The sequence below is a fragment of the Pteropus alecto genome, unplaced genomic scaffold (assembly GCF_000325575.1).
Source record: "Pteropus alecto unplaced genomic scaffold, ASM32557v1 scaffold17, whole genome shotgun sequence".
Classification (NCBI taxonomy): domain Eukaryota; kingdom Metazoa; phylum Chordata; class Mammalia; order Chiroptera; family Pteropodidae; genus Pteropus; species Pteropus alecto.
This window is the reverse complement of record NW_006440645.1, coordinates 6,570,838-6,593,578: the sequence shown is the minus strand read 5'-3', so window position 1 is coordinate 6,593,578 and position 22,741 is coordinate 6,570,838. Positions and strand designations below refer to the sequence as shown.

At 38.0% G+C, this 22,741-nt stretch overlaps 1 pseudogene; it reads right to left on the bottom strand.

Moving 5' to 3' along the window:
• Window positions 1-21,641: 21,641 nt before the first annotated feature.
• Window positions 21,642-21,760, bottom strand: LOC112484687 (annotated as a pseudogene).
• Window positions 21,761-22,741: the final 981 nt, after the last annotated feature.

Below are 22,741 nucleotides of genomic sequence, written 5' to 3'. Positions count from 1 at the left end.
GTGTCCCACTAAGGGTGGAGAAGCTGGTTGCTCATCATGCTCTTTTCCTGGTGACAGGAACTCTTTCCAGCTGACAAGTTTCTTCTGGGTGCTGAGCAATGCCAGCGAAGGGTGAAATGATGCAGGCAAAACGAAGTTGCCTTCCTTTTCTTCTGTGCGGTTATTCTCATGTTTTTTTGTTTGTTTTCAATTCTTTCTCAGTAATCGCAGTAAAGAGTAGACGATTTGATTAATATTTGATGGTTTGAATGTAATTAGAGGAGAAGGGAGTGGTACAAATTCTGAAGCAGGTACCGCAGAGCCACAGAAGCAAATGGGGAAGGCTCGGAGTTGGGGGAAAGAGCAGCGCACGAGGTGACCAGGCGTCTGTCGTGTCTGTTGGGAAAAGTGACATCTGGAGGGGGTGGAGAGGACACACAAAAAAACCTGCTTCACTATTTTGTTTGGATGGAATAAACAGACATTCGATTACCAATATGTGAATGCATTCATAGTTTTTCCTTCGGTGATTTAGGTCTATAGTGACAAAGGATGTCGGCGTGTATTTCTGTTTATGTTTTGTGAGTCCAGTGGCTCTTCAATAAATACTTCTATGGTGGCAGTGACTAAAATAAGATATTTTTAAATCGACACTTTTCTTTTGGTGCCTGGGCCAGTTTTGGTGATAAAACTCAGCAATTCTTTATTCCACGTGACAAATCAGATTCTAAAGTTCCTCATTAGAATTTATTGTCAAAAGTTTTCAGCACTTAAAACTTCATTTAACGCACTGGAATGCAGGGCACACACACACTTTCATTAAAAATTCATTAAAGTCAGGAAAGAGGCTGAAGGAAAAGTAAAAAAAAAAAATAAAAAATATTATGAATAATTTTTAAGAATAACTGTTTTCCTGCCACATCAACAACTTTTGGAAACTGATCCTAGCACATATGTTCCTTGTGTTGAGAGCCTATTCAGCTTTTCCCAGCCACTTGCACAACGATCAGAAGCGAGAAAAGCGTGTGCCTGTTGAACATGCAGGGCCGGAGCGCAGGGGGCTGGTGTCCAGTCGTAAGACCAGCAGTATGCCACGCGAGACTCAGGGAGCCCCTGCCGGCATCATTAAACTACGTACATGGTGCCATTCTCAGGCAGGTTGTTCTAGAATCCCTCCAAGGGCTTGATGAGGGTCAAGGTGGACTCTCAGGAGCTCATTAAAAAATATATTGTTTCTGATGAGTCACTGCTGTCTCCAGTGACTCATAAACATGACAAACCATAATGACGCAGCCCCCTCTGCCACTTTCTTGCTTTACACAATTAGGCAGAGCATAGGCAGTCTGTCCGCACGGAAGCACCTTCATGTGTAGTTACTTACTCCAGATACTTCGTGAAGTGGGTGCAGTGGTGGTCCAAAAGGTCCTAGGTACCAGTCATCAGCATCACACTTCACCCCGGCAGTTATCTCTGGCTGCAATAAATGATCTCTAAAGGGATTTTTTTTTTTCCACTTTAAGTCAGTGAAATGTTATTAATGTGACATTCTGTATTTTTATCTAGATACCGATTATAAAGCTCGGTCATTTGGACATTTCTCCCACAATCTGAGGTTTTTTCCTTACATATTTTGCACATATAATCATTAATTTTCTGTCATTTCTCCACCTGCTGTCACTACTGTTTATTCCTTTTCACATTCTCATCCAAGTGCTAATAAAGAGATCTGCTGCTAATCAACAGAACAGACTTTCATCGTTTCTGCTTTTTTGCCTCTTTCCTCTCAAATATATTTTTGAAAAGGTTAACGCTTACATTCTAGAAACATCGTGAGCAGATAGAAATATGCATGATACGTAGTTATTCAGATCTGGTACTGGAACATGAGTGTTGAGAAATTAAGCATGCAAAAGCCGGGAAATGCCCAAGTTCGGACGCTCATAGAAACGTCAATTCATCTGTGTTCGGAAGACGTAGAAATAAAAACATCCATCATAGGTTCCTTAACGGAGAACTGTTTATCCAGTGTGTGTACATTTGTACCATTAAAGATGTATTGTGTAGTACACAACATTTTACACGTTTCACAATTTCACAATGATTATGCTTTATAAAATAAAGGATGGAAATATTGAGACATATTGTACTCATGGTCGTACAGCTGCCTGGTTCTCACACATCACGTTCCTGAGTTAGACATGCTTTTCCACTGGCATCCCAATATTGACCTCTTATCATTCATCTAATCATTACATAAAATTTCACCCACAGACAGCATTTATCCTAGACTTGGCTTTCGCTAGCTTTATCAAGCCATCTGTTCATTATTATTTCAGTACAATGGCTCATGAAGGACTTTGCCAGAGCTGTGTTTCCCTCGAAAAGTTTTTAGACATTGGAAAGTGGTCTAATAGTTATTTAAAACAAAAATACTCTTTAAATAAGCTTTTTATTATTTTAATATTTAATATTTGTGTTTGAAAATTTGTGAGGTGACATTTACTGTTATTTTCTTCTTCCTGAGTGGTTTATTAATATACTATATAACATATAATTATATATTCCATATATATATTAACATGTATAAATACATACTCCCAAGGCTGTGGTCAGGCTGACATACTCTTTTTTATTTTAAGGAAGTTCGAAAATATACATCGGATGTTCTTCAATCAGTTATTATTATTTTACTTGGCTTCATGAAGAGAACTTTTGTTTCTTCAGTAAGGTAAGAAATATTATAACTTCTTTACTACTATCATTTGAGTTTTTAAATATTTAAAAAAATCCATCACCTTTTTACAAGTATTTATAGTTTAATATGTGCGTTTTCCTTCTCATATCACTATTTGGATTTTCTAATGGGATTTATTAATTTCGACTCTTCACAATTTACTTCTCCTTTGTTATTTTTTCAAATTTAATCATGACTTCATAAAAAATTGCCAAAAAATTGAGTCTGTTCATAAACTCACAATTGTCCTCCGTTTGTCTCTATTTCTCTGTTGACTTGGTTTGGCTTGGTTTTAAATATCTCCAGTGGACCATAGCATGAGGTAGACCTTATTCAGTTCGTCACTCTTTCTACCTCCAATCTAAGTTTCATTTGTCTTCAGAATAAAACTCAATATTCTTGCCTGTTTATATCTCCTTATGAATTTCAGGAATATTTTATGTAATTCCTTTAAAATTCTATTGAGATTTTAATTTGAAATACGTTAAATTCATAAATTGGCAAGAATGGATATTTCTATAACAATTAGTATTTCTAGCTAAGAACAGAGTATGTCAATCCACTTATTGACATTTTATTTTAAATTGTTCTATGAGAATTTGTAACTTTATTTGTCCTACTCCAGTTCTCATGAAGTTTATATCTCAATAGAAGATTACTGCTTGCTATTGCTAATGAAATTTTTTTCAATAGTTTTCCTATGGCAATTGCTAGTGAATACTATATATTTAGCTTTATTTATCAAATATCCATTTATCCTTTTAACCTATTTTATTATTCATTTAGTTTTTTGTTTGAATTTATCTTGTTAATCTTTTTGTTATGAGTGATACTTCTGAAGGAATTATTTTCTGAATGCCATAGTATTAATATGCTGGGTTTAACGACTGAGTTTAAAATGAGGCTGTAAACTCTTTGGGGTTGCTGAAACTTAATACTTAGAATGAGTCAAAGTAAGAAATAGCAGAGTGGTTTCAGCATTGGAGTATCGTTAATGATATGCTTTCCAGTACCAATATGTATGGAATGTTATTTTATATCATGCAGAAATGAAGAAATAATTGATTTTTTTTTGATATTCCCACAAATACATTGTATAGTTTTGTAGAAGTTATAGCAAATCATCCTCAGAGCTGTCGATGGCTTTGGAATTACCTAATCTGCCTAATATTACAACATAAATAACACAAAATAGCATCTTTATGAAAAGCATACAGAGTAAAATAATTAGAATACACGTGAAAGATTCTCTGCTGCTTTCTCTATGGACTATGTACAACATATGTGAAGCAATTAAAATTTTGGTGTTGTTTTTCTCTAAAATTTAAACTCAAGTTTGGGTTTTTTTTTTTTTTCAGTGAAGGTAATAATTTATACCTATCCTAATATCACCTATAACTTATGCCATTATAATGAGCCTATATTGTAATTTTTTATGTGTTTGTACAGTTATTTTAAACTCCTGCTGCTTATTTATGAGCATACTTACAATATCAGGCACAGGAAGGGCTTCTCCCAAGTTACTCCAAAGGATTTTCTAAAAACATTTTGCTTTCTGAGTCTGTGCCTTTGGGCTCTGCTAGTTTATAGGTCTTAGTTTGCAAAAGAGGACTGTGTTTACAAAGGGATCAAGCAATGGTTCTACTAAATTAAAAGCTGAAACTGTCACCCAGCTACTATGGGTTTATCATGCCACTGCACCAATTAGTTGTTAATAGGGGGCTTCCTTGTACATCTATGTCATGTTATTAGTTTCAATAGGAAAGTAAAACACCTAGATAGACAAGACCGTTTCTGGCACAGACTCTTCAGGAATGAAGGTTTGGACAAATGCTCCACGCAAAGAATCGTGAGCAGACGAGGTGCTTGCTGAGGGCAAAGGGAAGAAGGATGTTTTAAAAAGCAGCTATGGGCGTGTGGCCAGTTGTAGGAAAAAAGATGTTAGTAGTTATATTGATTCTTTACTTTGATGTGAATGCACGTGTGTGGGTGTGGGTGTGTATTACCCAGTCCTTTTTCTTTTTTTTCTCTCTCATTCCTCCACTATCTATGTAAGATGTGTTAAGAGCAGTTAACCTCATATCTCAGTATTTGAGTTATAGAATGTCAAAGGAGTGTAACTCAGCTGGAAGAAAAGTGGCCTTACGCACAGATAAAAGACTCTATGGAGTGTCTTTTGCCTGAGTATTAGCATATTCTTGTTCGTAAGACAGAGTTGCACAAAGAAAAGTGAAAGCATAATTTCGATATCTCTTTTTGGTGAATGCTTAAACGATGATTATAAAAATGCCAAGTTGGCATAGCTAGATTGTGGGATGTGTGGATTGATGGCCAAAGAGAAACGTGCATGGACATTGGAAGGTGGAAGTAAAGCAGTGAGTTCTCAAAAGGTTGTGAGATCATCTGAATCTCAGACAGACCTGTAGGTTGTCAGTGGGTCTCAGTACGCCTTCGGTGCACGGTCCAGTCTGTTTTGCCAAATGCTGGCCCTACCAGTACAGGCCCAAGGGCCACCACCAGACGCTTGACTGCGGGCTTATAGGCTCTCTGTGATCTCCCAGTTTGCCTCTTCGTTCTAGTGCCTGGATGTGCTTAGTGTATTTAGTTTGCCTGTAATCTCCTGCTTCTCCACCCGCGCTCGTGCTTCAGGCAGCTAGATCGACGATTACTTCTCTCAGTGTACATCAACTTTCAGACTTTCATTTCCCTAATACCTCCCATATTTGTACAAGATGTATTTCCTATAATCAGTTTCTATTTACCATTAGTTGAAGTCCCTCTACTGATTAAACTTAACTAATATATTCAGTGACATCACTGTTTAAAAATTTCTAGTTAATTTTCCTTCATTTATAGAAATCAGCCTAGTCTTTAAAATTTTATTATTTTATTATTTCTTAATAATAATGACTTAATTTTTTTGAATTTATTTTAAATGAATATAAATATTGTAATGTAAACATTTACATATTTAATTGTACCTTTAAAATAAGCACTACTACATTTAAAATGTGATGAGAGTGATATCCAAAATACATAAAGAACTCATGCAACTCAACAACAAAAAACAAGCACTCCAATTACAAAATGGGCAGAAGACCTGAACAGATATTTTTCTAATGAGGAAATATAGATGGCTAATAGACATATGAAAAGATGCTCAAAGTCACTAATCATCAGAGAAATGCAAATTAAAACCACAGTGAGATACCACCTCATACCTGTCAGAATGGCTGTCAACAATAAATCAAAGAACAGCAAGTGTGGGCGAGGATGTGGAGAAAAGGGAGCTCTCGTACACCGGTGGTGGGATTGCGAACTGGTCCAGCCACTACGGAAAACAGTCTGGAGGTTCCTCAGAAAATTGACCCAGCAACTGCACTCTTGGGTATTTATCCAAAGAAAACCAAAACAATAATCCGTAAACATCTATGCACCCCTATGTACATGACAGCACAATTTACAATAGCCAAGATATGGAAGCGACCTAAATGCCCATCAACAAACAACTGGATAAAAAAGTTATGGTTCATATATACAATGGAATATTACTTAGCCATTAAAAAAATGAAATCTTACTATTTGCAATGACATGGATGGACCTAGAGGTTATTATGCTGAAATAAGTCAGACGGGAAATATAAATACCATATGACAAACTTGAAATAAATAAATTTAACATTAGCTATGGTGTAAATAATGGTAAACGTATAGTGTACCTTCGAGTCATTAAAATGTCTTTAAAAAAGATAACAGCATGTTACCGGAACATTAGAATCCATAGCCATGATTTTCAAACTTCAACAATCTACATTTGATATCACTCTGGCCACAGCTAAATGCATATATTTTTTATTCTGTATCTGAAAATCCTATAATCTACAGTCATCAATATGTACCCAGTTGCCTTCTAATAGATCCATCAAAGAATGGCTCTCAGAAAGTCAGCCTTGAAGGTCTCAAGAAATATTCCTCACCACAGGTCTTCCTGCAAGTAACAGTTCATATCTGCAGGTGATTCCACATGGGCTCTTTGAGAGGACACTTTGAATTGTCTTAAACAAAGACTTAAGCTAGAATTCACTGAAAAGTTATTGGAGCAGACCGAGATGTCATTGCTTGGTAAACTTCATTATCCTTCTACCCAGCAAGGTAGGTTAACAAAAATTTGTAGCGGTTATTGAAAGACATTTTAAGTCTTTCATACTTCTACCATACTGTGTTGAACCGAAACTTGGGAAGCCAAACAGAGCAAGTCAAGCTCAGGTCTCATCCCTTTCACCTCAGTGGCCTCCACATTAGTTCTCTTCCCCCACATTTTCACAAAACCCCAGAAGCGATCTCTTTCCAGTGCTGATCTTCCTACAGAGGCAAATCTTTGTCCTGTCATCTTTAAATGTCTTCCTGCTACTCAGAGAATAAAGTACACATTTATTAGTATGATTTGTCCCTCACCACCTTAAACTTTAATCCGCTGTCATAGCGTGCTCCTTCATACCTATTGAATTAGAAAGCCATGAGCAGGTACCTGCCTTACTGCGTCTTACTTTTTCTCACCTGCCAGTCTGTGAACCTGCTTTTCTGTTTTCCTCTTCCTGGAAAATCCTGCTCATTTTTTGGTTAAGACAGCATAGCTTCCAAGAAGATTTCCCTAATACCCATTATTATTGTTTGTAAATATCTTGTTGGGACCTTCTAGGATTATAATAACTAATTTAATAAAATATTGGAATTATTTGTATATAAGCCTCTATCCCTCACAAGGCTGTAAACTTTTTGAGGAGAGGAACTGAGTCATAGAAACTTTTAACTCTGCAGTGGCTGGCACAGAGGCGGCTGCTTAGTGCTTGGTAAATATGCAGTCAACAGCACTCATGCTATAAGTTTGTAATGAATTACATATTGAGAGACTCGATCATTTCATTAAATCTTTACAAATACACATCTGTCCATTTTTGTTGGATAGTTAATAGTGGTACCTAGAGAAGTGTTAACATTGGCCTAGATACTTATATGGAGTTAAGAATCACAGAATTGGCATGGGACTGACATTAATCTAGTAAAACTACCTGTATGATAATTAGTTATTCTCTTGAGCTTTTTCTTCTTTCTTCTTTTTTGTTTCAGTAATAAAATTGAAAATGTATGTCATGATGTAAGGGAGATACAACCGAAGACCCACATTTGCTAGAATAGAATACATTTCAGTGATTACTAAAGTTAATGACTATGAAAGCAGGACTGCTTGTTCCAGAGAAAAATATTTTACTAACAGTATAAGCATAACAGCTTCTAAAGTTAGAAATGAGCTTAAAACTTTTGAAGTCATTATCTCAAAATCGCCTTTAGCCCTGGCATAATATAACTTTCTGAGAGCCATTTCTTGGGTAAATTTAGAAGCAGGGCAAGAGATTCAAATAAATATTTTTGTACATTTGCACAGCTCAAGCTTACACTTCTGTGGAGGAGATATCCTAAGATGAGCTCTTTAGCTGTCGCTTCTCAGCGATTACAGAAACTCAGCGGCTTGGATTATTAAAACTCAAATTCTAGTAATTTGATAAATTTGGAATCCATGTTTCTGCCAACACTAAAACTTTTTGTTTGAGAACACTCTCCTCACTAAGTGAAATATAAATTCCCTTAACATATGTGTGGGTCCCTATTAGCAATACTGCAAAGTCTGCCTAGTTTGTCTACATGCGGAGTCACACAGCTTTTATAATGGGAAAGCCCTTCCCAAATCGTCTTTAAATGAAACTGCAAAAAAATACCTTGGATTCAACTTTAATTAGAGGCAAGCATTTCTTTCTCCCTTAGGACAAGCACCTCATTAAAACACATTTCCAAATCGCGTATGTGATTGTGTGACACTCTCGATCTCTTGGGTGCTTTGCAGACTGCAGGGGAATCTGCTGATTGTTGATCACTTTGAAGACAGTTCAGATCTGAGTAGATTTCAGGGTCTGAAAAAATCCCCAAATGAACAGAATTCTAATAGGGCTTTTCAGAGATCGGCTATCCTCTAAGGAACTGCCTGGGCAGGAGAAGTGGCTTCGAGGGCCGATGTGCAGCTGATCATTTGTGTGATCGCAGACAGTTCTCCCAAGCTTTATTTGCTTTATTTACTTGGTTGGAAAACTAAGTATGCGTGGAAATGGGATGTGGAACAGATGTCAAGATTATCTCTTACATAACTTCTAAGAAACCCTTAGTACATAACTCTGGTGTTGTGTGTTTATGAATTTATTGGTTCCCAGGGCCATGTCCAATAAAATACCTGAATTACCATTGGTTTTCATGCTTTTCCTGTGTTTAGACATTCTTTTGAAAAGGCTAATCCCTCATGTCCCCCTACCCCCACACATATACTCCTAAGACACATAATTCCTGGAGAGAATTTCTTAATTCTGTCCCACCATGAATGCAGATGATACCTCAAGTTCATTCTTCAGTGGGAGAGTGATCTGGAACTGAAAACCATGATACAAATTCATATCTCTGTGTATTCCTCTTCCGTTTCCTTCTTTCTTAGCAAAGTTGTTTTGTGTCTCTGGTTGTTTGTGCTGGAGGGGAGGTGGCATTCTTTTTTTCATCAGTGTTATTAACAATTTCTTTATAACTCTTAGAATTCGTAGCATCATTTCATTTTATCTCAGGCTGTGCCTTGATTTCTGGCTTGAAAAACACCTTACTCATATGGTTCCAAGTTTATACACATTTTACAAATCTTTTATAAATTCTTCTGGTGGTCCTTTTGCTTCAGGATTGCTCTCACCTTTCTGTAATACCTGTAATAAATAAGCAAGGATATAAAAAATATTTGTAAAACTATCAGAGGAAAATACATATTACAATCAGGGATTCTGAGGCACATCCTAAACAAGATGGAGTTGACATTTGTATTATTCTTTCCTTCCGTTTACATTCGTTCGCTTTTTTAAGAACCAGTGGTTTTATTTTTTCTTCTGAGCTGTCTTTTATTGTGTGAGAGCATCCCATGTCTCACTTTCCAGGATCTATCTACTGCTGCATGCACGTATTTTTGATCAGCCCTACCTCAATTTAAATATTATTCTTACATATTATTAATTTAGGATCTTTATTTTTCTATAGAAGTCACACACACACACACACACACACACACATAATCTTATAAACTCTTCTTTTTGTTGCCTGATTTTTAAAAAATGTATTTTAGACTATCATTTGAACACATTTTACACAACAGCAACAATGTTATTCTAACTCTACATAGGATGACGATCACTCAGGTAGATAAAAGCATCTCAGAATTTTAGCTCTTTTAGCTCTTCATCTCAGGATGAGGTTTGAAGACTGATATCAATAAAGTAAACTATCGAATGAGGCAGAAACTCCTGGCAATCAAGAAAGCTATATGGACAAGTGAAAAGAACAAGATTTTATCCAGATTTCAAGGATTTGTATGTAGATCCGATCTTTTACTAGCCGTGTGTCCTTGAGAAAAGTATGTAGTTTTCTGTGTATTGCAATTTACTCATCTTTAAAATGGAACCCTAAAATTACCTGTGTTTTAGATTTGTTTTGAGTCAAATAAGTGAATGTATGTGATTTACTTAAAGTCTGATACATTGCACATACTCAGTCAAGAGTAATTATTATTGTATTTAAAAAAATTCAGTGTTTTAAAAATAGTTGGAAACATTTGGACTATTTGGAAATAACTGAAAAGAATAAATTGGCAAATCTTTAGTAGATCTTTAGTTGATTATGTGTGTTGAATATTTTAAAAAATTAATTATCTTCCAACGGCAACATATATACCACGTGAAATACTGGGTTCTTCTCCTTGCCTTGGTTCTATGTTTCTGTGCTTTAAAATTTGCCTTGTGTCATCTACTTAACATTTGCTCAGACCATTTAAAAAATGCACGCAAGAGAGAAAGAGGAGAGAGAGGGAGAGGGAGGGAGGGAGAAAGGGAGGAAGGGAAGAAAACTTTTAAATATTAGGTTCTAAATGAAAAATAAACCTACCTAAACAATTGTAGCAGTTGTATATTGCTATTGGGGCAAGGTTGCATCATATAGCAAATAGTCAAATTCTTACAAACACTTTATGTAAACGTTAGATGTCAACTAATTGGTCTTCAAAATGTGTGTAAACCTAAATCTTCAATTACAAGATATCTGTGCGCCCATATGTGCTCAGCCAGACCTCATGTCTGAGCTCTCTAAACTGGAATTCTCCTTTAGGCTTCCTTGTTCTTTCTTCCCTCCATTCCTGAAAACTGACAATTTTTTTTTTTTTTTTATATATATATATATGCTATATTAGTCAAGCAACAGACTCCTTCGGATTTTGAGCTGTACTTGAACTCAGGAAATCACCGCTGAGTCCCTATTAATCCAATTGCGATCAAATGCAACATAGACTTTATGAAGTATTTTGCTTCAAAGCACATTACTCATTATGTCATTTTCTTCTTTCAAACTTCTTAACTCAAGTGAATATTATTATGAACAGATAGTCTTCTCTTAATTAACCTTTCACATAAGGTTAATAGAGATTTTGTGAATTTAGAAAAAAGTATCTTAAAAATTATTAGTACAGAAGAAATACTGATTAAAAGGTATGCAGTAAAACTCTAAGGAAAATATGACTAGCTTATTTATAAATATATTTACTTAAAATTTTCTGTGCAAAGAGAATTTTAATTTCTGATAGAAAACTAATTGGCTATATTCCCCCTAGAATAAAAAAATAATAATAATAAAGCTTATATGCAAATGAGCTTTAAGAACATATGCCATCTTTAGATTCAAGGGAAATGTTTAAATGTTTGAACAGTTTTGTATGTTTGCATGTAAAATGTAAAGTAGCATATAAGATATATTAAAAATAAAACCTAAATATTGTAGATGTAGCACTTGAAGTATCATTTTGAAAATATACTATGACAATAAACTAAATTTAATTTTGAAGTTGCTTTATAAATTACAGTTGGCTATAGAGTGATAATTTTGTTTTCATTTAAAAGTTTCATTTAAAGCTTTCGCTAAAACTTTTAAATTGTTATAACAAAATCCTAAGTGAAGAATGCAATAAAAATCCTCCATCAGAGAGGACTTAACGCTGAGCCGGGAGGCCCCTGCACCTGGCCTGCCTTTTCCTGGCAGGGACCTTGAACAGAGCATGTGACTTCCCTGCTCTGTCTCTTAATCCACAAACTAACTTAATGATATTAAGTTATCTCGAAATGCAGCTTCATTGTTAATAAAGCAAGAACTAAAAGCCTGTGCGAAGAAAAAAAAAAAATCAGTAACTTGTTCGCTTTATGGTGAATACAGTCAGTCAAGTAGCATCATTTTCACATAGCCTCCATGTGTAATAAAAAGGCATTTACTGTACAACGTGTGCTCCATACACACACACACACACACACACACACACACACACACACACACATTTAATTTGTTTGCAGATTTGTTTGTTTTGTACTTTGTTTCTGCCACGCTCCCAAATGGGTTTGTGGAAGCTTCCTCAGGATAAACACCAATAGTAACCCATGTATCCCATTAAAGCTCGTTATCAAAATAGACTTGCTATGGATAAGCTTTCAGATAAGTGGAAGTCAGGGCAGAGGTGGAACTGTGCTATTACACTGCTCTCCTTGTGATGGAGGAAATGAGCTGATTTCTCAGGGAAGAAGAAAATCCATACTGACGTTTATTGAAAACAAGGTTGAATGGGTAGAGCTGGATCAGGGGTCGCGGTGAATCCCGACCATCTCAGTGAGTTGGACTCAGTCCGGCAGGGAAAAGCGAGACACTGCTGTTCTTCAAGAGAATAATACGATCACACTGCCTTCAGGGGCAGGTTAACCATGTGCTTCATTGGAAAGTTGAAAATCTGAAGTCCGTTCTGTAGTTCAGAGATTTACTGATGAGGTTGCCCCCAGGTAAATGGGAATAGAAAAGGAGACAAACACACAAAACAGTGAGACTGGCAAAAGGAAAAGAATAATGAACCCGCTGATGACAAGTAAGACATAGGCTGGGAGCGTGGGAGTCAAAGAGGGACACTCTTTTGTGAGTTTTTATCTGTGGTAATAGTTGAATAAACAGAAGAATCAGCAAGAAGATCTATTTGGAGAGATGTTAAGTCGGTGTTAATAGTTGAAAATTCAGTATAAATATCTCAAATCAGGAGGGAGTAAATATTTGGGTCATCATCTTGATAAGTAGTTATGTGATAAATGCCTGTACAACAATCATATTTAGAATTACCGTAATTAACCTAGTGATTACAATTAGTTTGGGGATGATAAAAAAATATAATCAGTGGTTATCTTCATTTTTATGTTATCCTTTTATATCTTGCGTATTGTACATTGTGGAATTCTAAAAATAGGCTAAATGAAGAGTTAGTCTGGTAAATACTGTATTTGGTTTGCAGGAACTTGCTTTTCTTTTTTGCATCTCTCTCTGCTTCAGTTGTACTTTCTAGGCGAAGAACATTAGCGTTATAATCACCACTTTAAGTTGAAAACATTTTATTGGTTGACTGAACTGAGCATCCATTAGGAGTGTCCACATCTGGCCAGATGGGAAGTTCAGTGTTTGCATTCCCCAGTCCACACTGCCGAGTTCAGATACTTTACTGGCTAGTTTACAAAGCTTCGCTGTTTTATAGCTACTTAATGTACAGGCTTGTGTACCGCACACCCCGCTAAAGCACCCCCTTTCTCTTACCAGCTGGTAACGAGGGGATCATTTACACTACGTAAAACCGTGGCATCTGGAAAGGAAAACTAATGTGATAAAATCACTCAACTACCAGGAATGGCTACATTTCTATTTTATTTGGGGAAATTATTTAATACTAAAATGAGATTTAAGAGAACCGATATTAAGTGAAAAAATGGGAATAAGTCACATCAGCATATTTTGAATGGCTTCAGACATATACAATTTTCTAGGAAAAACTTCAAATAATTAAAAGCTGTATATTTTAGTGAGATATAAGACACATATTTGGAGGAGGGTACAGGGACTGCATTGGAAATGAATGTCAACATTATTCTTTAAAATAGATTTGGAGGTTGTGACAAGACCCCCTTCCCTGCATTGTAGCTGTCAGATCTGTGTGAAAGGAAAGCATCCGTCCTAGACCTTACAGACAAGTGGAGATCTGGGGTTAGGGTGCTTGGTGATTATGTATCCTGGGGGTGGGGATAAGAGATGGGCTCATTCCCATAGATTCCTATCGCTGTACCATTGCCAGGCATTATTCTGGGTGCCCAGGGCACAGTTTCGAACAACAAAGGACCGGTCACCGCTCCTCATATTCTAGTGAGGGAAGAACAAGGTGTTGCAGATGCTGCAGCAGAAACAGAACAGTGACGAGGCAGAGCGTGACTGTTGGCTGGTGGGGGAGGTGACATGGATGAGCCGGGATGGCTCCTGAAGGCAGATAGCCCTCCATGAAGAGGTGAGTGTAAGATGGCAGCTGACGGACTGTTAGGAGGTAGCCATTCACATGGTCTGGTCTTTGGCAGAGAAGCCCTGGTTAAAGAAAAGACTAGAAAGTGCCGAGGAAAAGAAACTGGGTGAAGGAAGGCTGGTATGAAGTCAAACTCTTGGACAAAGGAAAGGAAGAGTCTAGTACCAGGACAGAGTGGTAATCTTTGGAGGAGCTTTTCTGTCACTCTAAGAAATGTTATTTCTGTGATATGTAATTTTTGTATCTTTTTCTTTATAGATATATTTTTCAGGTATATAATTAGTATATAAATATTAAAATTTTTTACAGTCCTAGTGAAGTCAGAATCATGGCATTTTGACTTGACATATATATATATTTTTTTAATTTTCCTCTCATCATATATAAGTAAGATTAGATTATCATTATTTGTCTTAATAAAAGTTTATATTTAATGCCCACCTAACTTTGCTTTTTATTTCTATTATTTCATATGTAGAATACCTTGTGGCTTTGTCACTTGAATAAAAACATATCCATTATAAATTGGTGAAAGCAGTTGACTATTTTGTTACATATCCTACAATAGTCATACCATAGGATTTATAAAGGCTTATTTTAGCTCCAAATTTCATTTCAAGATAGTAAAGGGGAAAATGAAAAAAAAAATTATTAGCCAAAGGAGTTTGGGGCTGATAGAACTGAAAAATTAGAAAGAGAACAGAACCATGCATTTTGGAAAATATGCATTTGAAGCATGCATTTTAGAAGCTGCATTTTGGACTTGTCTTTATCCAACTGCACTGTTTTAAATTATTTGGAACTTTAGCCAATGTAATAAACATTTTTGAAAAGAGTGTCTGATTCTAGTTGGAAAAAAGTTTACATTAGATAAAAAAGTATTTCACAAAATTTTATAAATGATTAGGGACTTTAATAGCCATATGATTAATTTTATTTTACTCATGTGACTATTGATGACCAAAAAAAAGAAGTTTCTCTTCCTTTATGTGTCTTCGTAGACCTTATCTTAATGTGAAGTTTTAAAAATAAACATTTTACCTTTGAATTATACATACAGCAAGTTCTAGATTGAATTTTCTGATTTAGTTGTACGTAATCCTAAATAACAATTTGCAAAAATAATCAATTACTAACTTTGATTCTCTTCATGCTTTTGCATGATTTCTATTTCTGGTTTATGGAAAATGTCTGTTTGGGCAGGTATAATTAGAGCCCACCTAATGGGAATGAAAATCCAGAATACCACAGATGAGTCAATGTAAGGCAGTTTACCTTTATTTCTAATCCTGTGGTAGAACAACTCATATTAGTTCTAAAAACCGTAAGGAAAAAAAATACCCTAATTGATCATATACAGGCCAATATCTATATACTGTCTTCATAAAAAAAAAAGCCCTTAGTATTATTGGCCAAAAGAGAAATGAGAGAAGATGAAAATGTGGAAGATATATGCAAGTATTATTTGACTGTTTTAAATTAAACACTCTAAAAATGCAATCTTCTTTTAAAATGCAAAGCAGTTTTATAAGGTGATGCCATTTTAGTTTAAGATGTTTACTCTGGGGTATAGCACAATGCATTTATCACTATTGATAAAGTCTTATCTGAGTAAATAACCAATGTAAATAATCAGATGTGAGACAGGTCATGTAGCCTTTGACAGACTTTCTTCACTAACACATATCAGTGCAGACTGAAGACTGAATTCATCCTGTCCTCAAAAGATTTTCCAAATGAACACTTCGAAGAGGGGTCTCTTAAATCCAATCATACAGCTTACTCAAATTCCATCATCTCAAATTTGTGAAGATGAAACAGCCATGTCATAGAAATGATCTCTTAGGTGAATTAAGTGTGGTTCTCCAGCCTGCACAAATGTGAAGACCTGAGGCTGTTAAGTGGCCATATGTGCATACACATGTTTAGTGTTAAGGCTGTAAAGCAAACACTAGCGATCAGCTTCAAATTGATTTTGGAGCGTACGTCTTCCAAGACCCCACAAAATCTGGACAACAACTTGGGAAAGGTTCAGAAAAGTTCTTATACAATATGCCTCGTTCTCAATTGCAAGAGATTGTGCTCACATGTTAAACTCACTCAGAGGCTCCCTAAAAATATCTTTGTTAGAACTAAAAAGTGAAAATTACAAAATCTATGTGTCATCACCGATCTCCATCATACTTCCCAGAAGACAGCAACTGTTAAGCTTCATCAGACCCTACTGGCTCTGCTGACACATTTAAAAACGTTAGCGCATAATTTGCTATTATGCATTATTTTACGTGCAGACTCTTATTATCACAGTTGTAAAGTATGAGGCATTCACACATATGCATACAGCATGTTCCCAACAGGCATAGTCTGTCATCTTTGGCAACTTAGGGACAACAACAATGCTGTTTTGTTTTGTTGTTATGGTTTCAGATAAACCTTTCCAAACACATCATTTATGCGTAAAATGAGGTCTGCACAATTGTGATCATCCAAATAATTTATAACAAAATATAATTTTAGTCGATTAAACAGAACAGTGGTTTTCACTTTTTCTTTAGTAATCAATGAAATCTTCTATTCAGACAAATCTGCACAGATGAAGCAGATAGTAAAAAGGTTTTGGGATTGAAGTGTGTGGGATGGAGAAGGTGGAAACTTCACCTCTTTGATGGCTGTTTTATTTTCACAGCAGCCCCTGAGGCATCTTTTAATCACTTTCGGGCTGTGTGCAATATTCTGAAAACTACTGATGCCCAGGATGGAAGAAAAAGAAAAATTTCTCTTTTCCTGTGTTAGACTAACTTTCAAACAGTAAACTGGGTCATTACTGTAATGACACAATACTTGATGAAGGTTACTCGTTGGCATTCAGGCACAGGAAATCTCTCTCCAAGGATTAACTAACACCATCTTCTGCTTGAGACCTATGTCGAGGTGGCTATTGCGTGTTTTAGTAAATAGACACTGAGCTAGCCACTACAAGTCAGGCCATGAGGCAGTACTTATCCTCCTTAATGAGAATGAGCTATATTTCAGCTTGGGGACAGCTAGCTCACAAACCAAAATCAGAAAGTGACATCACCGAGCAAGTGACACGGTACATTGTTTGCTAACAGAAAGTAGGGTTTAGCTTTTACACTTTACTCACTATATAGAGGCACTAAGGCTAGCTGGGAACACTGAGAATTTGAATTCTAGCTTTTGTGCTTGGATTATCATATGGACATGTCATCCTTAGAAGCTAAGACATACCTGGCCCTGTAACTTTAAGAGAGCAGTCCCGTTTGCCACAGAGCGATCCTATTGGTGTCTGCGTTACCTTCCTCTTTTTTAGTCATAGGAACCAAAATTCACAAAATAAACGCCATCCTCTTAACCTTATTTGCGAATGGAAATGAGTTTGTTAAATGGATTCTTAATGAAACAATACACTTGCCATATGTATGACCTAGCGCGAGACTGTTTTCCTCCTAAAATTTAAGGAACCGTTCTCACTCTTCTCTGAGCTGCGTCACTGGGAGAATCAAGAACATTCTAACCTGTTACATATTTTCCTGTACAACAGGGGTCTAATTTGGGGAAATAATAGAATAATAGTACTGGAGCCTCTTGCTGAGGAGAATCGTACTGCAATGCACTTCAGTTTGTCCAATGATACGATAAGTGTCTGCCATAAGTCTAGCTTACGTAAACGTAAACTATAATTTTAAAAGATTATTGAAGACGCTTTCATTGCTTCCAAGAATACTGAATAAGGATCTTGTCATTTGTCAGGCTAAAGCCCGATGCCAGCGATAAGCTATGGTTTGCCACTGGATGTTGTTTAGCACAGGATCTGGGGGAAGAGATAAAGAAACAGAAACAAAGCAAAAAACCTGCCAGGGCTGAGTGTGAGGTAGCCCTGACCGATCAGGCGGTGCCCCAGTAAAGGAGGGACGTCAGCGATGCAGGGCGGGAACCACGGTGGGCAGTTCAGCTCCTTAAAATATTCTGAAGAACTGGAATCCTGCCCCCGTACTGACGGAGAGGAGCGTCAGCGGACGGGCCAGTCAGCGTTCTGTCTAAAGCCTGCTCCTTACCCAGCGGTTGTAGGAGAGTGTAGGCTAGCTTTCCCGCGTGGTCAGAGAAGTGAAGATATGGTTACATGTTTCCACATTTAAATAACCCGCATTTCTTATTTGAAATGCTCAATTCTCTTCGCTTTCACTATGCGTGTTTTTCTTCCCAACTGCGTGACAGCTCCATGGGGATAGGCTCCTCAACAAAGTCCTCATAAATCAGTGTCACTGTGTGCTCAGGACCAGGTTCGGTCAGTGCCCTGGACACGGTGTGTTCATACCCTGCTAATGATCTAAACCTAGCATTATAACATTCTGCAACTGCTAACGTATGTAAGGATCCCACTTTTAAGGATCCAAAGAAGCTATAGGGTCGGATGTGAGGATGATCTTATAAGTGACAACAAAATGAATAATTAACTTTTTAAATTCATGTTTCAAAAATTCAGCTGCGTGTTGTTTCCACTGGTTGTCTAATGGGCACACATTTCCTTGTGTGTCATGTGTGTTGTGTGTTATTACTTGTGTTTCTGGAACTTGGTCCTTGGGCCTTCTTTGGAGCTAACAGTCGCTGTGGCTGTCTCGAGAGAGGCTTTTACTCTGCTTCTGGGAGAACCCACCTGAGACCTTTCTAAACTAACCTATCAGCTCGAAATATCAGAGTAATGGGCAGTTCAGCTGTAGACACACCCAAATGCCATTTATGGGCACGAATTCTCCCTGGCAGGACCTAACACTTGCAGCCTTTTTGGTGGGATCCAGGGTGATACAGGGGTTTCCTGCAACTTCGGGCCCGAAGGGTTCTCCTTTCTGCCCCACTGTGCTCTGCAAAGACCTTCACCAGGGTCTGCAAATCTCAGCTGCTGTCACCCCACCTCCGACCACGGCAACCGCGTCTCTTGCTCGTTTCTCCTCTAATGCCATCGGCCATCGGCCTCTCTTTTACCTTTGCCCCGTTATCGTTCACTTTCTCGTCTGCACAGACTGTGCCACGTCTTCTCTCACTCTCTCCTGCCAACACCGTCAGATTCCTTACCCCTTCCTGCCCCCCATGCCCCGTCCCGTGCCCCGGGCGTCCTCTGCACTTACTGGGGAGACGCCCGCCGGGATCCGTCACCCACGTGGAGAGAACCCCACGGCCGCCGGATTTGTCTCACGATAAATTTGGAGTTCCGCTTCCACGGGGATTTTCGAAGATGAGTAAAATCCTATCTGTTGCCTCTCTCAAATCCTTCTCTCATTTCTCACATCTATTTCTATCTTTGTTTTTAAGCCTTGTTCCTAGTATATAGCCTTGTATTTCTGCAAACCATCCCCATCCTCCTGTCCATGGAAAACTGTCCATGTCTTTACTTGGATGTGACTCAGATTCCTACCTCTTATTTGACTCCAGCTGACTCGCGTTGGCTTCCACCCTTGATGCTTTCTCTCGGCGAAGTGGTCCTTTCCCCACACGACACAGGTGAAGCCTCCTGCTGTAGTTCCGGTCTCACTTTTCTCTGCTTCCCCGTATTTTCATCTGGTATTCCATCAGGTAAGGGTGCCCTGCCTACTATGCACTCAGCCTTTCTGTCCTCCAGGGTAAGTGTTAACTCCAAGTGTCCATGCCCTACTGATGATCTAAACCTAACATTATTATATTGTCATAATAAACATTATAAAACATTAATAGGATGACAGAATTATGCAGAACCATTTGTTACTTATTGATACACACAGACCGTAGTTTCTGACTAACTCGATTAAATTACACACAACTCCCTTTACAATTCCCCTGGTACAGCATAGTCACCAAAAATCAATACCATGGCCCTTTCCTTCCCGATTGTCCCACTTGCATCTGATTCCAGAAAATTACAAATGTACGGCCTTGAAAACTTCCTAATCTTTTAGTTAGATATTAGTTTGACCAGATCTCTGCCAGTTTTATTTTTCATTTACATGTTCCATCTCTCGTCCATCTAATCGCCTCGTATGTTTTAACCCAATAAAGGGATCCGATGTCGGGGCTAAGTCTTTCTGTCTGACTAGTTTAGGAAAATGGTTTGCTCCATCGTACTTCACTGACAGCAGGAAGCGAGTCATCTTTTAATAAAGGACACTTGGATTTCTATCGGCAGTTTTTACTTTTATACCACTGTCTGTGTCTTCTGGGAGAGTGATCCTCTTCAAACTTTCGGGTCATTAATTGTGATTACTTTAAGAAAAGAGCTTAATCATTTAGTAGGAACATGAAAGCATTATCAGGTAGCAGAGGAGAAACATAAACCCTTAAGCACTGCTAGTAATCTTAGGAGGGATAAGAACTGTTCACAAAGTGGTCATTTGAGCAGTTATTTCAGTCTTAACAAAATGACTCTAGCAGGCTAGAGAACTTGGGAATTCTACATGAGAACATTTGAGAGAAAGAATAATGGAAGATGACAAACTAATGAGTTGTGATACTGAAGAGACTCAGGCAAGGTGCTGAGGGCCTAGAAGCAAGGCCAGTCCTTTCTGAGGCACAAGCAGAGATACCCACGTCTTCTTTAGTTAAACATTGGCCTACCGACCGCCAGTGGGCCCGAGTGCAATGGGGTGAAGAGGAGAAGTAATGAGGGCTAAGGGGGGCACGCCTTTCAAAGACGAGGTGTTTCCTTCTTCCTGCCCTCTACCCATCCCCCTTCTGTCTGATACCCTCCCCCAAGAAGGTGAAACGCCGAAGAGTGTTTTTATTCTAGGGAGCACTGAGTATGAAAAAGCCAGACACATGGGTTTGTCTTCACTTCCTATCTTATTATAGCAGGAGTTTTAAAAAGGCCACCCTTTCTCTATAACTTATACTCCCCCACCCCTGTGGTGACCAATAGGTGGTAAAATGTTAAAATGATAATTCATTCATTCATTCATTCATTCATTTATTTATTTATTTATTTATTTATTTAACAGAGGTAAATGAGATTTAGCTGAAAAGGGCAGAGTGGTGCTCAGGTTGCGTAGTCTGCCTGATGAGGTTCTGTGTAGGTTTAACTATTTAGGAAACGGGGCCTCTCTGCAGCACCTCATCTGCTTTATCAGTTTTCTTCACTGGGATGTTTGTTTGTCCCAGATTTGTGACACGTTGGTTTCTGTTTGCCATTGAATCTCATGCCTATGTCATATTTTGGGAAATTAGAGTAAAGATAAGTGTTTTAGGCTAAATTTAGACATTTCTGGGCTTGCTGAAAAAAATATTATGTTAATTAATTTGATAGCATCCCCGGGATATTTTTAAAATCTATTTTTGTGCATTCACTAACCAGGTAGAGAAGGTTTCGTTTGTTTGTTTGTTTAGCCGAGGCAACCCTTGGTTGACCTCACAGACTGCAAAGACCTTGTCAGTTTACAATACCTTATTTTGTATTTTTTACGCCTGTGGCACCTGGTCTTCCTAGGTGGTCTCCCATCCAAGTACTAGCCAGGCCCGACCCTGCTTAGCTTCCGAGATTAGACAGGCTCGGGCTTGTTCAGGATGGCATGGCCATAGACCAGGTGGAGAAGGTTTAAACTTTCAGTGGACAACAACGATCATAATTAAAGCAGCAACAGGAACTGGCCAAGATGGCCTTGGAGTTGCCCTCAATCTGATTGAACTCTAAATGAGCTTCTTCCTGACTCCAGCCAGGCCCTGACTCCCTTTACCATAGAAAACTTGTAATTTTAAATTCTTTCTTTACCCCTTTGAAACATGAATCCTCCCAAATGCCTCTTGCCGGTTTAACTACCCAGGAATGTCATCTTCAAGGACTGAGGAGCCATGCCATTCAAACGTAACCATGGAGGAAGGCAGAGCCTCTGGAGCTCAGGCTCCAGGTGGGAAGGTGGCAGGCAAACTTCGATTAGCAAGTAAAGGTGGCCCAGTCACAGAGGGAAAAGTACAAATGTAGGGTAACTCCTCAGCCCCGTCACCGATCTCCCCACTAAAGTCCTCCGCTACGTTTTTAGTAGGTCACCCCAGCACTTAAAAACCCTCTCACTTTTAATTTAGTTGTTTAACCTTATCTAATACATTTTTGGAGGTTGTTGTTTTGACAAACCTTACATAGCATTCACAGCTTGCCAAGTCTGTGAAAACCAGAACTTGAGAAAACAGGCAATGTTTTGGACTTCACTTTTGATGGAAAAGTTACTGGACCCAGAGTGAGTCAGCTAGTTGCTCAAGGTTAACCTCACCAAGAAGGAGCAGAGCCGAGGTTTGAACCCAGAGTGTCCAGCTCCGCTGTCTCTTCTCCTAAACCAGTCCAAAACCGTCATTCACGAGTCTGAGGTTCATAAGCGTTGATGCAGAATCAAGAGAATAAAAACAGCAGAGACGAATCGAGACACCTGTGTGGGGTGTTGGGCTACAGCAGGGTTTAAAGTGTTTCTCGATGAAAGGTCTAGTGCTATTAGGGCAGAATTGGTATTCGTGTGGCTTTGAAGACAGAGTTTTATTTAAATTACAGTGGTGAACACAGATCCTGAGGACAG